The 18,874-nt window shown below is 38.5% G+C and overlaps 1 pseudogene; it reads right to left on the bottom strand.

The window, feature by feature from the left end:
* Nucleotides 1-320: 320 nt before the first annotated feature.
* Nucleotides 321-18,874, bottom strand: part of LOC108701896 — a 180,228-nt pseudogene continuing 161,674 nt past the window's right edge.

The following is an 18,874-nucleotide window of genomic DNA, read 5'->3' as shown; positions in this document are numbered from 1 at the left end:
TGTCCACTGAATTTTACATTCTCAAAAACTGTGAAAAATAATTACCTGCCATTGGGTCAGCTCCAGGCTACAACACAAAAATCAAAGGAGCGCAGTAGTTGGAATTATTGTAACTTTCAGCAAGGTCAAATGTTGGCAGCTCAATGAACTTTTTGCCTGTGTTTTCTGAGATGAATTCTTGGACTGCTGGAACCATTTTATCAGGCCTGAGACACCTAAGCACCACCGAAAGATTTATACCATTTAGTTCTTGCCACTTATCTGGAAGGGCTTCATCTTGAGGTTTTAAAGAGTCATAAATTGTTTTCCACTTAGAAATATTACGTGGTCCATGAAGCCACGAAAAGAGGCTCCAAGTTTGATGCCTGTGCAATTTCAGCCCAAGATTTATCAGACTGGTACATTGGCTCAATGTTGGCCAGGTCTGAAAAGCAAAAGAATATAATAGATGAAAGAACTGCCACTGGTTTGTATCCCATGCGTGTTGAATCTATTTTTTTCTCAGTTGCAGAGGCAATTTGTTGCTTTTCAGAAATTTCCTCCGAGAGTAGTTTTGATGAAGACAAAACTTTAATGGCTGTCTCATCTACTAAAATGTTTCCATGCGAGGAAGAAAGGACTTCCAAAATGTTATCTTCTATTTCTTTCAATTGTTTCTTGTTGGCTGCACTTTCGACAATCAACTGTTTTTTCTTTTCCTCCAGTTCAGGTTTTTCTTTGGCTGCCACAATGCCAAGAAGTTGGCAGTGAAGACTCAAGGGCTTATCATAAAGTTAAGGAGTCACATTAACAGTCACTTCTGGAAGGTTATGAAGTTTTCTTAAACGGTGATCATATAAAGTCTGAAGTCTTTTGAGTACTTTGTAATGTTTTCCCCTCTTCTTATATATTCTACACCTTGTTGTTTAAATGTCTGTTCTGCATCTATTTTTGTACTAAGGTTTTCCAGGAAAACTGGGTTTCCAAACTCGATGGCATTTTCCAGGGTCCTTGTATATGTTACATCAGATAGCTTGATAACAAAAAGTTTGTTGGCTTTCTTCATGTTTTTTATCCATTTGTTGGCTTGTCTTTCAAGATCGATCATCAAAGGAAAATTTCTTGAATTAGAAACAGTAAGGACATTGTCTACAGAAAAATAATCCACAGGCAAACCAGCAATTTGCCAAGAGCAACTTTTTACTAGATCTCCCAAAGTAGAACTTAAGCTGAAGTCATCTGAACAAGGTATTTTTTTTCTTTGCCTAAAATCTGCCATTGATTCTGGCATTCATGATGGTAGTTTACTGTGAATACTCCTAAATATACTACTGTACCTGATGATAGTAATACATCCCAAGTAAGATTATTATACCTTATGCCTAGCAATCTTGCTGCTTCTGTCCACCTATCTTTTTCTCCTCCAAGGCCACTCATCAGTTTCTCTGTACGTATCAATTTCTGAGAACAGAATTCAATGTTATTTTCCAGTTCCGTCTTCTTGTTATTCATATCGCTTAGTTCATCATTTAAAGCTTGAAGACGATCTTCTACAGCCTTTAGTATTTAACTGCTGCATTTGTATAAAGAGTTTACCTTCAGCTCCTTTAAGACATTCACATTTTGGGGCAACCACTCGATCATACACTTCCATTGCCCTCACCCATTTGCAAAGTTCTTCCCAGCGTCATAATATTATTAGTGTGATTCTTCATTTAGCCCCAAAATAATTTTTTCGCAGCAGTGCTGATGAATACAGCATTGCCTGCATTTGGCAGAGCTGTATTCATGGGGGGGGGGTAGCATATAAATGTCCTCTTTGTCTCCTAACTTTAAATAAAATGAATATATATTTTTTTATCTATATTTAGGATAATGGTATTTTGTTTGGAGACTAGTATTCTTACCTGTTCCACTTGGGTCAGGCTTACTGTCTGGCTTTATACCCTTCATAACACATATACTCTCCATGAAGAACGTTACAGGAGCTGGCGGATTTGTCATTGACTTCAGTGATATCAATGAGCGTATCCAGTGCTGATAAGGCGGCGTCTAGTGCCGGCATTGCCTCCGCAAGATCTCCTTCACATTCATCCTACAAAGTGTTGCCCTTTGGTGTACTGTAGTGAACTCTACTTTTACATTTCATAAATATTCTACAAAAGCATTTTCTTCTAGTTCAATACACACAATGCATAGATGACGCTACAGCCTTCAAACCAGCTGAGGCTCCAGTAGACTATAGATACTGAAGAAGTATCAGGGATTATTTTAATTAAAGCTCCAGAGCCATAAGACATTTATCTTGGGGGCCTTGATGCTTGTAGTAGAAGAAGTCAAAAAGGCAAAATCAATAAAAGGCAACATGGAATTTATATTGTGTAATCTATTATTTAGAGACACTTTAGCTGAACTGTGTAGTCTATTAAATACGCGATCTAGGAGCTGTAGCCAATTATTATCTTGTGACACCCGGTGGCAGCAAGTTCTGAGAGTAATGGTAATTCCACACAAAGTGACAGATTGGCTGCCACACGGTAATGCAAGGAAAGGGATGCTGTTATCACTAGGTCATCATTCACACTCATTTCCATAATTTTAGCTCACCACTGAGCTATTTGAAGGTCTATCTATATACTGAAGGGGGTGGGGTTGCTGGGCTTTAATGCAAGGAAAAATGAGCAAAACCAAGTCATTTCAATAAAAGGGACTGGCTTTTCTTTGATAAGCTGAACTTTCTCAGAGCAGGGGAACCATTTCTTACCCAGAAACTTGCCACTTAAGGTAATTTAATCACTGTGTTATGGCTTTAGTCAAATACTGTTCAGGTATAGAATCAGAATCGGACTGGCCCGGCGGATCACCGGGAAAAAACCCGATCGGCCCCGAGCATCATGGGCCTCCGCTGGGCCAGACCCCTTATCCCGATATTCAGATTATACAAAAGTAAAAAGGGTTTTTGGTGCCGTGCAGCGCCGTCAGCGCATTTGCACGCATAGCGCCGTTCACGCATTTGCTTGCAGTGTGGTGCCTTCATGCATGCGTGCCGAGTGGTGCGTCACAGTAGGGGGCCAGAGGGGGGCCCTGGACAGCAGTCCCGGTGGGCCGCGGGCCCCCCAGTCCGACCCTGTATAGAATCCATTATACATAAACCCGAAAGCTCTGAATTACGCAATCGCCATTTCCCATAGACTTCATTTTAATCAAATAATTAAATTTTTTTTAAAGTTACTCCCTTCTTCTCTGTAATAATAAAACAGTATTTGTACTTGATCCAAACTAAGATAAAACAAACCCTATTAGTGGCAGAACAATCATTTTTGGTTTATTTAATCTTTAAATGATTTTTAGTAGACTTACGGGCATATTTATCAAGGGTCGAGTTTCGAATTGAAAAGACTTCGAAATTCGTATTCAAAAAGTTTTTTTTTTGGTCGAATAGGTCCATATTCAGCCGAATTCGAATCGTACGAATCGAAGGAATAGCGCATTCGATCGAATTCGATTCAAAGTTTTTACCAATTTTCCAATGGAGGCACCAATTGACTCCAAATAGGTTCTAGGAGGTCCCCCATAGGCTAAAAAAGCATCTCAGGTTTTAGATGGCCAATGGTCGAAGATTAATTTTTAAAGAGACAGTACATGATAAATTTCGATATTCGAATTTTTGAATTTTTTTCAAATTCGAATCGAATTTGGACTATTCCCTAGTCGAAGGACACAAAAAATAGCTCGAAATTCGATTTTTTTTCATTCAAAAATTCACCTCTACCTTTGATAAATCTGCCCAGAGATCCATATTATGGAAAGACCCATTATCTGGAAAACCGCAGGTCCTGAACATCGTGGATAACAGGTCCCATACCTGTACCTCCTTTTCAATTTTATGTAATTTTCCCCTGGTTCTTTGTTGATATAGAATTATAACACCCATTCACTTATTATATAATATATGGGAGGCTTATAGCGTTAAACAGAGCTTGTGTTAATATTGTCTTTGAACTACACATACCTCCTACACATTTTTTGTTTTTGGAAAAATGATTTACAGAGATTGTGCGGTATGTACAGAGCTAGGCAGCTGCAGTGTTTGGATCAGACAGGATTTTACAGAATAATAAAGGTATGAAATACACTGCAGCCTCTTCTCTGACTGATGTACGAAAAACACAGCACGATTTCTTCACATTTCCCATGACAAATTGCAAGCCAAGCTTTAAATGGAAAATAAAGTTACAAATGCATATCATTGTATAAAATCATACATCTAGAAATGTAACATGTTACATAGCCAAACAGTATATAAGTTATTGCGAAATCATATTTTTCTAAATCTCTACATTCATTTTCTTTAGTTAAGAAAACAAACAGAGCCTCCTGTAGGCTGCCAGTCCACATAGGGGAAACCAAATGGCCAATCACAGCATTTACTTTGCACCACACAGGAACATTTTTCATGCTCCTCAACTCTTTTTATATCTGAATGTTTTTCATGGGTAACAAAGGTTGGAAAGCCCTGCTGTAGAGGATAACTTAGCAAAGGCAGGCAAATGGCACTCCCTTTAAACATATACATCTGCAACATATCAATAGGCAGATAATAAAAGGCTTGGTGATGCCTTTAAAGGGATACTGCCATTTTTCAAAATGAATCAGTTAATAGTGCTGCTCCAGCAGAATTCTGCACTGAAATCCATTTCTCAAAAGAGCAAACTGTTTTTTTATATTCAATTTTGAAATCTGACATGGGGCTAGATATTGTCAGTTTCCCAGCTGCCCCCAGTCATGTAACTGATAAACTTTAGTCACTCTTTACTGCTGTACTGCAAGTTGGAGTGATATCACCCCCTCCCTACCCCCCACCCTCAGCAGCCTAACAACAGAACAATGGGAAGGTAACCAGATAGCAGCCCCCTAACACAAGATAGCAGCTCCCTGGAAGATCTAAGAACAACACTCAATAGTAAAATCCAGGTCCCACTGAGACTGATTCAGTTACATTGAGTAGAAGAGATTACAGTCTGCCAGAAAGTAATTCCATCCTAAAGTGCGGGCACAAGTCACATGACTGGGGGCAGCTGGGAAACTGACAATATGTCTAGCCCCATGTCAGATTTCAAAATTAAATATAAAAAAAAAATCTGTTTGCTCTTTTGAGAATTGGATTTCAGTGCAAAATTCTGCTGAAGCAGCACTATTAACTGATGTGTTTTGGAAAAAAACATGTTTTCCCATGACAGTATCCCTTTAAGAATATCTTGATAGAAGTCTAGTGTGCAGTGTTCTACCTTGTTTGCCTTGGAAGCTGCAGCTGCCTCGTTGGCCACCTACTCGTTGGCAGATACCAGTTCTTTTTTAGCATCAGCCTCAATTGTCTCCGTTTCAATTTTGATCATCATCTTCTCTGTTTCGGCTGAAGTTCTAATAATCAGTCCTGGATGCAGAGCTGTCAGTTCCTTTGCATTACTGAGACCTAATGGAAAAACCAGGACAAAACAGCGGCATGTAACAGCGGGGCCGGAGAGAGTAAACGGCAAGTGACAACAACAGTTTAATCAAAAAAGATGCATTATACGAAAAAACATGGCAATGTGCACGTCCTCATTGTTTTTACATACAGTTTTTCACGATTTCTCGAGTTCAGTGTAGGGCCAGTAAGGTCATAAAGTGAAAATATATATAGTTTTGCACTTAGGGGCCTATTTAAGTTTTTAAAGGGGAAAACTGGAATTTTTAGAGATTTATTATAACCGAAGCAGCTTAAAATCCAAATCTGAAAAAAACTCCAGCTAAAACCTGTTGAGGTCATGGCGAAGTCAATGGCAGATGTCCCTGAACATGTTTCTTGACATCGTGATCTGCATTAGTTTTTTTTATGATAATCTGAATAAGTATGGGGTTTTCAGCTGAAAAAATTTAGCGATTTGGTCATCAAAAAATATTGTCGAGACTTTTCCCGCGCCGACTTTTTTTGGGCTGCTTTTTGATAAATGAGTTAAATTGGTGGATGGGAGTTAGGTTGACTTTTTTATTAAAACAATTAGATACATTTAAGTTTTAGTAAACACCCCCCTTAAAGTTTGTACCTGTTGATCCAGCACCTAAAATAAACATTTTCATGGCAACAAATGTCATATTCTATATTAAAGAAGTTTAAATTCTGTAGTCTAGTAGGGACCCATGACATTTTTTTTCCATGTATGACTTTTATCTGCCTGTGTAAGAACTAAATCCATTGTATTCTGCAAAGTTCATCCATTCGCTGCTATGAAAAATATCCCTGTTGCCTTGTTCAGCTTAAATGGCTGCCCCCATGGCTACACTGTAATTTTTTCCATGTTTTGAGCCTTTTATACTTTATTTAAACTACAGTAACACACAGACAACTGCCCTTCCCTTTGAATACTGATGCTACTCCAATTTCCTCTAAGGGATAAGCAATACAAGTGATTCAGAGCAGGCTACTTGGTACAGTCTATTATCAGGCATCATTATAACCTTTGGGGAAAGCTACAAATGCAGTGCAGTGTCCTACATTAAATAATGTAACCTTACCTTAACTGCAATGAGCAGATAACTACAAGTAGGGCCAGGCCAGATGAGGAGTTTCTACATTTTTATAATTATATCCTAGCCAATAATAATGACTATTATTGTGAAAGCCCAACATAAATGCATGATCCCACTGCTGCCCTGACATTCTCTCAGTTGCCGTCATTATCGTGTTCTACCATGGATTTTCCAACTGCTGTACTGTTGCCATGGTTATCAATCATTTAATGCTTGTAGCAGACTTAGGGGTTAATAAGGTTCTTCTAAACTTTCAGTGAGTCCCTTACAACTTGCAATGTCCTACAAACATCTGTTTCAATGATACACTATAGAACTATGGGGACAAGCAATGCCTATTAGTTATATAGACCAGTTTATTTTCCGATTTAACTGTGATGAAGCAAATTCGAGTTTCTCTTAGGGCGGTGGAAGACGGGGAGATTAGTCGCCCAGTGACAAATCTTCACTACTTTGGGAGACTAATCTCCCCGAAATTCTTTCCCATCGGCAAGAATACAAATCGCCGACGGGATGGCGTATTAATGCTTCCTCGTGAGGCAACTTTGGGAGACTTCGGAAGTGATTCATATGCCATCCCGAGGACGATTTGTATTCCTGCTGGCAGGAAGGCTTTTTGGGGAGATTAGTTGCCCGAAGTGGAAGATGGTCTTCCAAACCCTAAGCCAACCATCTCCTGCCTTTTGCCATTAAGCAAGGTCTGGAAATCAACTCTAAGTAAGAACTTGGTGTGACATAGTTGTGTCTCCAAAGAGTGTTGTAATATCTGTTGGGCATCTGCTTGACCGTCTCCTGGAAATACTCGCACATGGAAACGACCCTATAAAAAGCATTTGCAGTTGCAACATATTTAACAAACAGTTGCATCATCTGATGACTGTTATCATTGATTTTAGCTTATATAGAGGAAACACCTGCCATTTACTATCCATCCTGATATACAGTAAAATATGAGAACTTAACTCATTGTGATTATACACTATTGCTTCCCTCTCCATACTTGCATTTTCACATGTGTGTGTGTGCCTATATATAAAGCCAGACATGCAAAAACAACATTCATTAAGTAGTACAGTTTATGGGGAACGCTTTGGCAGCTCCTACTTTTGCATATCAAATATGAATTTGAGGATAATCACATGTCAGAATGGTGATTTATCCTGGGATTTTACAGCAATATCTCCTCTGTTGTAGAGCCATAATGGCTTCACAAGTACAGAACATCTTAGAGATAATTCATTACAACCCCAGACAAAAAGAACAAGAGCAATAAGACATGCAATAGACAGGCCCGGATTTGTGGAGAGGCCACCAAGACCTGGGCCTGGGATTGTAGGATTTTAGGGGGCGGCATGATGTCCAACTACAGCCATTAACTTCTGCCAGGGTCTGGGCAACATGAGCAGGTCAGCCATGTCCTTACCATCGGCGATAGGGCAAGTTGTGAGTTCAGGGCCCAGTTGTGGCCTGTGTGTGTCCACCACTGCTCTCTAGTGGGGGTTAAAGGGGGTTGTTCACCTTTGAGATCATTTTTAGTAGGCTATAGAGAGTGATATTCTGAGACAATTTCCAATTGGGTTTTCATTTTTTAATTATTGAAGGTTTTTGAGTTATTTAGCTTTTTATTCAGCAGCTCTTCTATTTGCATTTCAAGTAATCTGGTAACTAGGGTACACATTACCCTAGCAACCATGCACTGATTTAAATAAGTGACTGGAATATGAATAGGAGTGATCCTGAATAGAAAGTTGAGCAATAAAAAGATAGCAATAACAATATATTTGTAGCCTTACAAAGCATTTATTTTTTAGAAGGGGTCAGCAATGCCCATTTGAAAGAAGAAAAGGCAAATAAATATAAAACTATAGGAAAAAAAAAATGAAAAGCAAAAGTTGCTTAGAACTGGCCAGTCTATAACATACTAACAGTTACCTTAAAGGTGAACCACTCCCTTTAATGTAGTTTATGGGACAGGAAGGAGGGTGCCTAAGCTGACTGCAGGCAACACTATATTCATGGGAGTGACTGCAAGTCTCTGAACTTCAGAATGGAGCCCAGAGATCTGTGACAAATCAAATTCACCTCTCATTCTATGTCAGTCCCAGGGTTTGACTATAGGAGTTATTTATGAAGATACCAAACAGAAGTTCAAGAGCACACGAGTGCACCCCTTAGTTAACATGCAGAGCGCTCCTATCCTACTCTGCACCTTGTGCCACTTTGAATTCTGGATGAACTGAATTCTGGATTTGGTTTAATATTTGGCCAAATCCAAGCCCTTTTCAGTAGATTTGGCCAAATCCAAGTGCCTGGATGAACTCAATCCGAAGCCTTAAAATCAAGTAACTTTTGGTCAAGTGAAAAAGAAAATCATCAATTTTTGTATGAGCGCTACTTCCTTAACCTAATTTCGGGTTCAGATTCAGTTCAGGATTCAGCCAAGGGCTTTAGGAAATATCCCAAAATAGTGGTATCAGTGCATCTCTAGTAGTGCCCAATACAGTCTAGGGCAGGGTACTGTTTTAAAATTGGGTATCTGCGAGTCTCTGCACTAAAAAACGGAAGACAAAGTGCAAGGTGCCAAGTAGTAAATTGTACCTGTTTTTGCAGTTTGCATCTTGCCTCCCACTTCCTAAATTACCCCTTATATTGATAATTTCTCGTTCTTCTCCACACCCTAACATTTATGCAATGTGAAGATTAGATGCTGTTAAAGGTGGCCATAGAGGTGACAATTACGATCTTTCTTGGAAAAGATCTTTCCAAGAAAGATCGTTCATTTCAATACAGACGTGTAGAGATGAATCGTCAGATACACGTAGAAATTACAAATTGCTGATTCCAATATACAGAGTTCCTGGTGGAACAATTAGCTGGGAATAACTATACATACTCTTTTCTGATATGGTCATCAAGCGCCACATCTTCAAAAATTTGTTGGCAACCATTTCTAGAGCATCAGTTGGCCAGGTCTGGAATCAATCAATGGTACAGCAATTAATGGGTGGTGGGAACATGTGCAGTCGATTACGAAAAGCATCCCCAATAGGACCCATGGCTGGTAGAAAACAAAGAAGCTGTTGGTATTACCGTGCTCATAAGAATAGGCCAAGATCATAAAATATAAACTGGATATCATATGCAAAGGTCTAGTTACCCACAGAAACAAACCAGCCGGTATAATTTCCTGACTACCTGTTTAGTGGCTTAGACATCTGAGTGGTTGGTATGGGTTACTAGACCTGGGGCAAACATTACATTACCCTGATGTTCTTCTTACCCAACACCTTGTGTAAATCTGCTTTGACTTTTTCTAACAAGAAGTTATACATTGCCATTGTAGTATCATCACATTTCCTGCCTTCTGTCCTTGCAATAGCCTGCATCTTCTCAACAATCTCTGCTTTTTCATCCTCTAGGAATATATTGGGGATATCTCCGGTATTCAAGAGCATGTTTATATCCTCCACAAAGCCCTCATCTTTGATCTGATTATCGCAGAATAGGAAGACAGTATTTTTGCCGGCCACCCACCCCAGCTTTGTGATCTCAATTTGGAAAAGCTCAAATGAGTTCCTGAATGTGATCAGTTTGGTTGCACTCTGGCACCCACTACCACCAATGCCAGCCAAAAGCAGGTGACCATTGTCTTGAGATGTGCTCAATGGCAAATCTGAACATAACCAAGGACATGGGTGCTTTTGCTGACATTATTATTTTCTTCAAGGTAGAAGTTGAAGTGATTGAGGTCAGGTGTTTCAAGTCTGTAATTTCATCATGAACCTTGGTGTGACTGTCTGTTTTGAAGTAATATTGAAGAATATTGTCATCAACCACTTTTCCTGTAGGAGCCAGATGGCTTAGAACCTGGTCAAAATAGAACATTTCAGTAGGAGTCTGAGCAATAACCTCTATTTATTCATACACCCCCCTACAAACTCAATGTAAAAATCACAATGTTATTGGCTACACTCTAGATATGCCCATGACATCTAACCAACTATGGGCCAGATTCAATTTAGTGAGAAAAAGGTTTATCAGGTGAAAAGTCATGGACAAGAGACAAGATTAGATTTGAGATGCAAATCAGTTCCGAAAAACTTATCTCGTGGTTTATCACATGAAACTGAATTAGGAGAAATTTTTTCTCCTCAAATTGAATCTTGTCCATAACCTTTCATGTGATAAATCATGAAATAACTTTTTCTTACTGAACTGAATCTGGCCCTATGTCTCTAATCCACCTCAACCGTTTCCTGTCTCCTAAAAGCAACACTCATTTTCTGCTCAATAAACACTATCCCATGTAACTGGGATGACTGGTACAGGTATGGGACCTATTATACAGAATGCTTGGGACCTGGGCTCATTTGTAATTTGGATCTCCATACCTTAAGTCTACTAAAAAATGATTTAACTGTTAAACCTTGTGAAGCTGTGAAGATGTGGAATTCTCTCCCTGAATCAGTTGTACAGGCTGATACATTAGATAGCTTTAAGAAGGGGTTGGATGGCTTTTTAGCAAGTGAGGGAATACAGGGTTATGGAAGATAGCTCATAGTACAAGTTGATCCTGGGACTAGTCCGATTGTCATTTTGGGGTCTGTAAGGATTTTTTCCACCTTGGAGAGGCTTCAGATGGTTTTTTTTGCCTTCCTTTGGATCAACTGGCAGTTAGGCAGGTCAAAAAAAGTTAAAAGGTTGAACTTGATGGACGTGTGTCTGTTTTCAACCTTATTTACCATGTTAAAACCCAACAGGATTTTTTTTTGCTACAATAAAGAGTAATTATATATTAGTTGGGATCAAGTACAAGGTACTTCTTAATTATTACATAGAGAAAGAGAATAATTTTTAAAAACCTCAGTTGATTAAAATGGAGTCTATGGGAGATGGCCTTCCCATAATTCTGAGCTGGATATTGGGTTTCCAGACATGTATTTTTGTTTAAAAAACATACTTGGAAAATGGTTCATGGGTTTTCTAACATCTCTAATGGTAAGTCTGTGAGCCTTGTCAGTTGTAGAACTTTGATCATCTCTCTCTAGGCCAAAAATGTTTGAATAACAAATTGGGTATATATGTAAGGTCGAGAGCTGACACAAAACAGTTGTGTGGATTTCCTCCACATACTCAGTTTTCCTCCAAAACCCCAAAACCAAACAGGAAGGTTAAATGGCTTCTGATAGAATTGACCATATTGACCACTGGGGCAGAAGCTGATGAGAATGATGTATCATGTCTGTAAAGGGGAATTTGTTGCCACTATATAATGATTGGCTAAATGTAAGAAACACAGTGATTCAATATTTTATTGCTGGGTTTTCAGCCTCTAGAACAAAATCTATTTGATTGCTTATTAAAATATAGGCAACGCTTGATTGTGATGTTTTATATTGCATTACACTGAATATATATTTTTAAAGGGGTGGTTATAGAATGGCCAATTCTTAGCAACTTTGCATTTGGTCGTCATTGTTTATTTTATAAAGCTTCTGAATTATTTGCCTTCTTTTTCTGCCTCTTTCCAGCTTTCAAATGGGGGTCACTGACCCCATCTAAAAAAACAAATGCTCAGTAAGGCTACAAATGTTTTGTTTTTGCTACTTTTTATTACTCATCTGTTTATTCAGGCCCTTTCCTATTCCTATTCCAGTCTCTTATTCAAACCAATTCATGGGTTGCTAGGGTAATGTGGACAAACTGCAAGATGAAATGCTACTGAATATAAAGCTAAATAACTCCACAAATAATAAAAAAAAACATTTGCAAATTCTGTCTCATTCTTAAAGTTAACTCAAAGGTGAACAATACATTCCAGTATTATTTTAATGATGATGCATATGGATAGTCAGTAGACAATTCACCCCAGAATTTGCTAAAGGAGATCCTGTCATCGGAAAACATGTTTTTTTCAAAACGCATCAGTTAATAGTGCTACTCCAGCAGAATTCTGCACTGAAATCCATTTCTCAAAATAGCAAACAGATTTTTTTATATTCAATTTTGAATGTGTCTCCGTGGGACATGGGTTTTTACTATTGAGTGTTGTTCTTAGATCTACCAGGCAGCTGTTATCTTGTGTTAGAGAGCTGCTATCTGGTTACCTTCCCATTGTTCTTTTGTTTGGCTGCAGGGGGGGAAAATGGAGGGGGTGATATCACTCCAACTTTCCGTACAGCAGTAAAGAGTGATTGAAGTGTATCAGAGCACAAGTCACATGACTTGGGGCAGCTGGGAAATTGACAATATCTCTAGCCCAATGTCAGATTTCAAAATTGAATATAAAAAAATCTGTTTGCTCTTTTGAGAAATTACAGAATTCTACTGGAGCAGCACTATTAACTGATTCATTTTGAAAACATTTTTTTCCCATGACAGTATCCCTTTAAACCAGTGTCACACTGCAGGACTTCAGGCCATAAGTCATGATAATTTTTTCTAGAGCTGTTTTGAACACAACTAATCGTACATTGTGATGGACGAATTTGTCCCGTTTTGCCCAAAAAATTTGCGAAAATCCCACGAAATTCGCAAAACGGCGAAAAATTTGTGAAACGCATTGAAGTCAATGGGCGTCAAACTATTTTGACGTGTGTCAATTTTGACGCCAGTAACAAAATTGTTACACGGGCACCTATTTTGGCCAAATGCATTAAAGTCAATGGGCGTCTACGAATAATTTTGATGCGCGACAATGTTTATGTGTGCAACTATTGCAACGGACGCACTCTCAAATCTTTTCAATGCGCTGGATTTTTCACCAGCGAATTTTTGCAGCAGTTTCACAAATTTTTACGCCGGCAGCAAAAAGCGGAAATTCGCACCTGCCGAATTTGTTGGCCCAACGCTATATATCATACCTTGTTGACCATTTGCTTGAAGCAATTAGAAGTCGTCTCTTTAACCATGTTAAAAAATACTTGTCGATCTTCAGGGTCAGACGATCGTAGAAAACACGGCACACTTCATGAATCCAAAGCCTGATTAGTTTGTCATTATCCTGGAAACCATATTATATTGAAGTATTAATTACACGCATTCTCTTATCTCTTTGTAATAAACACTTATAGAACATAAGGTCCATTAATGATGTACCTTTTCATGTCAAATAATACTTTGGAATGTGATTAATAATCATCATCATAATTTCTTGACTAAAGAACTCAGAGGACCACAATTCTCTGCTGAGTGTCCTCTGATAATTATCTGAAGAGGAAGCTTAATAACATACCTAGAGGGGCTAATAAGAAGCTTTCACTGTTTACTTTCTAAGGTAAAGCAGCATGAAATGTATTTACTGTTAACTGAAGCTTAATAATCTTTGCAGGTGTACAGTTCACTGTTTTACTATATTGCTACAAGAGAAATATATAGTGAATAAAGTACCCCCTCTTGTAAAATATAAGGATATTATAAGTTACCGAGGAGTTTCATGACCATATAAAAACACGAGGCCGAAGGCCGAGTGTTTTTATACAGGTCGTGGAACTCCGAGGTAACTTCTAATATCCTCATATTTTGCAACTGGGGGTACTTTATTAATTATAATACACAAATTTCAGTGAGTCATGTGACAGAAATGACATCAGAACTCACCGTTTATAACTGATGACATCAGAACTCACCGTTTATAAGGATATAATTTACAGGATATTCATGGCTTTTGTGTATTATAAGGTTATAAGCAAAGTCTTTCTGTATTTACAGAAGCTATAAAAGTCCAAACTCAATTCTCACAAGCTTATCCAACCCTCATGCCCTACACAGCAGTGTGCATCAAAGTACATTTACTGTATAAGGCTAGAAAACATTATTGTTATTATTATTATTATATTGATAAGTTCAGCTCATGTATATTTGCAATGCTGTATGATATATAATTATATCTCGGATAGGCCATACAGAATTAAAGTGCAAAGATAACACCTGGCAACAAAAGAAAATGAGACAGAAAAATACAATTGCATTTATCTTTCACCCAGATTTAGTGCGTAGGAATTATTCTATTCATAGGAACATACTGCCGTATATTATAGTTATAACATTTAATAATATAATACTATTGTAATATTTATAGGTATATGTTATCTTTTGTTTGTTTGTTCCTTCACACAGTCAGGGGGGGACAGTTTTCTTTATTGCCTATTAGCATTTGTATTTATCAGTGAACGCTCCCATAGTCATGAGTCATTTGGCATAGTCTGCAACAATATTTCGGTTTCCTAAGGCGAAGAACTGTTAAGTATTACACTCAACCGTATCCTTCTCATACATACAAGTTAATATGCAGAGAAAAAGAAAACTAGTATTTTGTGCATAAAATAAGGCATACTTTACTGCATGTTAGACAGGACAGGGACCTGTTACCCATAATGCTCAGGACCTGGGGGTTTCCAGATAAGAGATCTTTCAATAATTTGGATCTCCATATCTTAAGCCTTAATTAAGTCTAGCACAATTGTTTTGCCTCCAGTAAGGATTAATTATATCTCAGTTTCGATCATGTACTAGGTACTGTCTTCTTATTACAGGGAATAAAGAATTTGATTATAATGGAGTCTATGGAAGATGGCCTTCCTGTAATCTGGAGCTTTCTGGATACTGGATCCCATACCTGTATCTATAATCCTTACTGACCAGCATCCTCAGTACAGCTGCCTGAACGAGAGCAGCATTTGAAAATAATACTTTTCTTTTAAGTTACAGGCAATTTTTCAACTACAGTATTTTATTAGTCACTTGACTCAAGCTCAGTTTGACCTTAAAGAGTTGATGAGTTATTTGTTCTCTTAAATCACAACCCGCCATAACTTGCATATAAGTATTAGCATCGTTATAGTATAGTATCCCATTATCTTTTCTGATCTATCTGGGATTTATATGAACAATTAGTCATTTAGATATGTGCCGCAGGTATTGCCTATAAATGGAATTTATTTGCCATTATAGAACTAGAAAAAAGGCTAATTTATCAATGCAGTGCAAAGTGCACTAAATGGACTAGACATGTATAAGGCATTTTGCAGGCTAGCCTCAGCTTTCTCCTTGTTGAAATTTAGGGGCAAAATGAATCCATTAATAGCGCTGCTCCAGCAGAATTCTGCACTGAAATCCATTTCTCAAAGGAGCAAACAGATTTTTTTATATTCAATTTTGAAATCTGACATGGGGCTAGACATATTGTTAATATCCCAGCTGCCCCTGGTCATGTGACTTGTGCCTGCACTTTAGGAGAGAAATGCTTTCTGGCAGGCTGATGTTTTTCCTTCTCAATGTAACTGAATGTGTCAGTGGGACATGGGTTTTTACTATTGAGTGTTGTTAGATCTACCAGGCAGCTGTTATCTTGTGTTAGAGAGCTGTTATCTGGTTACCTTCCCATTGTTCTTTTGTTTGGCTGCTGGGGGGAAAAGGGAGGGGGTGATATCACTCCAACTTGCAGTACAGCAGTAAAGAGTGATTGAAGTTTATCAGAGCACAAGTCACATGACTTTGGGCAGCTGGGAAATTGACAATATGTCTAGCCCCATGTCAGATTTCAAAATTGAATATAAAAAAATCTGTTTGCTCTTTTAAAAAATGGATTTCAGTGCAGAATTCTGCTGGAACAGCAATATTAACTGATTTATTTTGAAAAAAGTTTTTTTCCCATGACAGTATCCCTTTAATAAATAAAATAAAGTTGTTATATTGCCCTACACATGAGCCCATTGTATAGTTTATGTGCCATATTTTAGGAAATGTAGGGGGGAAGCCGGGTACCCATTGCTTGCTATCCATTGCACTTCGCCTGGTCTGAGCTGGCTAATGCAAGTCTGGTGAACAAGGTAACGTGCGGTAGTGAGTTACGTCCGTTCGCCAGTGCAAAAATTAGTCTGGCGTTAGACTGCGAAGCAACACCAGCGTCTATCTCCTTCACTAGCGAAGTGACGCCTGCGCCTGTTAGTAAATCAGTGAAGTTCACTTCACCCTCTACGGAATCCGCCCCACAGTAGGGATCCCAGAATCCTTCTTGAAAGATTTGCCTGAATACCGAACAGAATCTGAATCCTAATTTTCATATAGGAAGGAAAAAGTGGAAAAACATTTTTTACTTCTTTGTTTTTGTGATGAAAAGTCTTGTGATTTCCCTTTCCACCAATAATTTACATATGCAAATTAGGATTTGAATTCGGTTTGGCCAGGCACAAGGATTCCTGTTGAAAAAGGTCAAATCCCGAACCAAATCTTGGATTCGGTGCATCCCTAACATATAGGGATGGTTCTAGGCAAGCAACTAAAACTGGGCATACAAATTTAGATTCACTCTTTTGGCAAAGTTACCGTACTAGAAGATCTCTTCCCAGTGTGGTCACTCACAAGTTGGGTCAAACCAGGTTGATTTCTCTTGTCTGGGCCTGGACTACATGCTGTAGTGTGTTTAAGTGTTAATAATCTCTGGAGCAATTAGTGTTTAAGCCCATCCCACAAGCAAAGTTTCTGAGCATTTATTAATACAAAAAGACAATGTAAAATGTTTTCTTTGCATCCATTACTGCTTTCTCTTCCAGAACACTCTGTTTAGTACAAATGAGATTTTTGTTTCCACAAATAATGGCGAGGTCAGGAACATTCTGTATTACCTGCAGGTGGGTGTGAGGGCACAGCAATACTCCCCGAACCACACGAGAAAAATCTCTCAGGTTAAAGACATAATGAGACTTGGATGGCGTTGGAAGAAAGTTTTCCACTGTTGCTTTGTAAATTGCTTTTAGCTTGTATCATGAGCTTTCCTGTTCTGCAAAATGAATCATATTTGTTGGATTCGCAACAAAGTGAAATGCTTCTATACAAAAAGGAAATATTTGTACATTATAAAAAAAAGGAATAATGATCACTGCCCCCAAACTCTGACTCTGAATGTATACAGTCCATGTTTAGGGCCCCTAAACTAAGTCATTGTGTAGGATCCATAGCTGCCAAATGTCATTGGAGTGGTGACATCATACCCCCCTGTTTTATTTAATTTTTTATTTAATTTTTTATTTTATTTTATCCAAGGTTACTGAATAATGACTGTGAATCGGAACATTCTGAGTGCTGAAATTACCTTCTGCATATACTGAGAGGTCATAGAATGAACACAGAATATAATTTGCAAGTAAGGTAATGCATTAGCGTCTCAGATTCTTACAATTTTTATTAATATTACTGAGATTTCTTTTCAAATGTTTGGCTTATTTTGATTCGTCTGGTTTTGATATACTTTTGCTCACAATGACTTTTTTGAAAAGAAACTTTGTATACCCTTTGATACACGGAATCAAGAGCCAGGATGGAATTTTTCCATTTTTGTTACCAAGAAACTTTTTCTTTGTAAATTGAATGGACTTCCCGAATCAGTGGTACAGGCGGATACATTAGATAGCTTTAAGAAGGGGTTGGATAGCTTTTTAGCAAGTGAGGGAATACAGGGTTATGGGAGATAGCTCATAGTACAAGTTGATCCAGGGACTGATCCGATTGCCATTTTGGAGTCTGGAAGGAATTTTTCCCCCTCTGAGGCAAATTGGAGAGGCTTCAGATGGATTTTTTTTTGCCTTCCTCTGGATCAACTGGCAGATAGGTAGTTAATAAAAAAAAAAAAGAAAAAAAAAGTTGAACTCGATGGACATGTGTCTTTTTTCAACCTTACTTACTATGTTACTATGTATGTTACTTGAGCACAATTGGGACACTTATAAAACATTTGAATGCAATTAATGGGAACAATTGTTCCAGGCCCAATACCTCCCACAATTTTCCCCTCCCACAACTCACATTATTTAACACAGATGTAAGGGCTTACCCTGGTGGTCTAGCAAGCTAGGACCCAGCGGAATACCTACAAGCTTGGTCCTATCTCCTCAAATGCCGCTCCTCTATGGCGTGTGCGGCATCTCACTTCTGGTTTTATGCGTCGGGTGCGTGATGTCATCACGCAGAGTGACGCGAAATTCAAATACTTAAATGGGCTCTGAGCACAAACTCATCGCCCGTTGTTAGGTCTAACACGTTAGTTCTTAGGTGCGATTTTTGTCCTGTTTGTTTCCTGTTTTGACCTTTGCCTTCCTGTCTATTCTGAACTCTGCCAAATCTGACCCTTGCCTGGCTGACTATTCTGATTCTACCAGTATTGACCCTTGTCTGCCTGACGATTCTTTGAGCCTGCACGACCCGGCCTGTCCGACCTTGCATGAACTCTTCCTGCACCGACCCCGGCCTGCCTGACTATGCTATTGTCTATTCTTAGAACTGTACCTTCCGTCCAAAACCTTGCTAACGACCGTGCCCCTTTGCCAGT

This window comes from Xenopus laevis, chromosome 9_10L (genome assembly GCF_017654675.1).
Source record: "Xenopus laevis strain J_2021 chromosome 9_10L, Xenopus_laevis_v10.1, whole genome shotgun sequence".
Taxonomy (NCBI): domain Eukaryota; kingdom Metazoa; phylum Chordata; class Amphibia; order Anura; family Pipidae; genus Xenopus; species Xenopus laevis.
The sequence above is the reverse complement of the archived record's forward strand: the minus strand, read 5'-3'. Positions and strand labels throughout refer to the sequence as shown.